The following is a 2382-nucleotide window of genomic DNA, read 5'->3' on the forward strand; positions in this document are numbered from 1 at the left end:
GGAAGTATTGAAGCTTCAAGGAAAGAGGTAAGGGATAACCCCAAATGGTGGGGGTTTTGCTTGCATTTGTACATGTTTTGAATGAGTTACATGTAATGGTCTTTCTGCATGTTTTGTGTTCTAGTGGACCTATGGCCATAAGGAGGACTAGTGATAAGAAAGGGGTTGGTTGGTGCCTTAACTTAAGTGGTTATGAGGGCATGGAGGACTACCCATAATATGCATTGCATTTGAATTACATGTTTATATTCTCATATTACATTTACATGTGCATAGCACCCTTACTGAGCATTGGCTCATAAGGTCCTTTGACCTCTATGTAGGTGAAGAATCATCTAAAGGAAAGGGAGTTTTGGAAGGTTGAAGGTAATGAAGCAAAGAGAAATGCATGTGAAGTATATGTATTTTGTGGTTTAGTGGATGATGTTGTATTTATTTTGTTAAATATGTTTGAATGCTTAATGTGGTTGAATAGTGGCAAACTTGAATGTTTTGGAAGCCATTTGAAGTGTAAAAGCATTCTGAAAATTTTGGGTTTTAAAAGAAAAAATATATTTTTTTAAATTAAAAGGGCATGAGGCAGTGTGCTGGCGCGGCCAGGGGCGCGGCCGGGCGCAGCAGGCGCGCGCGGGCGACCAGCGCACGCGGCCTGCGCGCTGGAGGCGTGGCTGCTGCTGCCCGCCCCTCCTCCGACTGCTGTTTGAGATTTCTTTTTATTGTTTTTTATATTTTCTGTTTATTTAATTATATTTCTGATATTTTGAAAATTCTGAAATAAATTATGTTTAAATAAATAAATAAAATAGTATTTTAGCCTCCAAATTAATTATTAAATTAATATAAATTTGATGAATTGGGGAAAAATTTCTATATTTTGGGAAATTAAATAATGGAGTATTTTCCTTACAATTTGAAAATGAATGAGGATGCTTGAGGTTTGAATTTCAAAAAAAATTAATTTCCTAAGGGTTGGAAATTTGAGATATTTTGAAATAATTAAAACGAAAAATCAATAGAGAATTGATAAGGAAAATTTTATTAAATTTTTTCAAAGAAATATTAATCCAAATATTTTCTAAAGGAATTGGAAGTGAGATAAATGGGTTAATAATTGGGGCAAAGAAAATTTATTTTCTTATAATTAATGCCTTATGCCATAATTTATATGAAGCAAGTGAGTTAGTTTATTTTTGTCGATCTTGGGAAGTCATCCTTAACTCTTCATTAAGAGTTTGAGAAGGGGTGACACTTTGCGAGGTTTCGGGTTTTATTGTCGCGGGGTCGCTTCAATATTTCCCGGATCCTTGAGTGGAGCGAAGGGAGGACAAAGCCTAATTCCCACATAGGTTGTTTCTCATTGAAACGTAGCCGTCTCTTCATCTTTGCCCTAGCGTGTGAATAGTAAGCTGGCTATTCGTGAGTAACACCCGTAGGTGGGAGCGGGGCGTTACATGCTGATAAGTGGCTCCAGCGTTCTTGGGTCCAAAAGGCATGACTTGGTAACAGTATGTCCCCTTTTCAATGATAAATGACGTCTTCTCTTAGTCTAGGGGGTACATCATTATTTGGTGGTACCCCGAGAAAGCATCCAAAAAGCTTAGAAACTGGTATCCAGATGTTTTGTACATGAGACGGTCGATCCGAGGTAGCAGGTATGAGTCTTTGGGGCATGCCTTATTGAGATTTGTGAAATCCACACAGACATGCCATTTTTCATTAGGTTTCGGGACCATAACAACATTGGCCAACCACTATGGATATAATACTTCTCGAATGAAGCCCGCCCTTAGCAATTTGTCAACTTTTTCTTCTAATGCATGTAGCTTATCAGGGGTAATGTTTCGCTTCTTTTGTCGGACTGGCTTGAACTGGGGATCCATATTCAAGTGATGGCATATTACTTCTGGACTTATTCTTGGCATATCTTTTGGTTTCCAAGCAAATACGTCTAAATTTTCTCGCAGGCATCTTGCTATCTCTTCTTTTATATGTTCCAGAAGTTGGGACCCCACATATGCTACTTTCTCAGAATCTAATTCACTCAGATGTACTGCTTCTAATTCTTCAACAGGTTGGGGTTTACGTGCGGCTCCTTCTTCCAAGGATTTATGTATGGCCTTTTCTGCTATAGATAAGGTTTCTTCAGCTCTTTTTCCTTTTGTGGATGACAAATAACAGGTTCGTGCCTTCTTCTGATCTCCTCGAACTTGCCCCACTCCGACGGGGGTAGGGAATTTCATCAATAAGTAACATGAGGACACTACTGCTCTCAGATCATTGAGTAAAGAGCGGCCTAGAATTATGTTATATGCCGCCGAGGAGGTTTTAACCACCATAAAATTCGCTTGTCGAGTTACGAGTTGAGGGTCTTCCCCAAGCTTA

The sequence above is a fragment of the Diospyros lotus genome, chromosome 2, assembly GCF_014633365.1.
Source record: "Diospyros lotus cultivar Yz01 chromosome 2, ASM1463336v1, whole genome shotgun sequence".
Classification (NCBI taxonomy): domain Eukaryota; kingdom Viridiplantae; phylum Streptophyta; class Magnoliopsida; order Ericales; family Ebenaceae; genus Diospyros; species Diospyros lotus.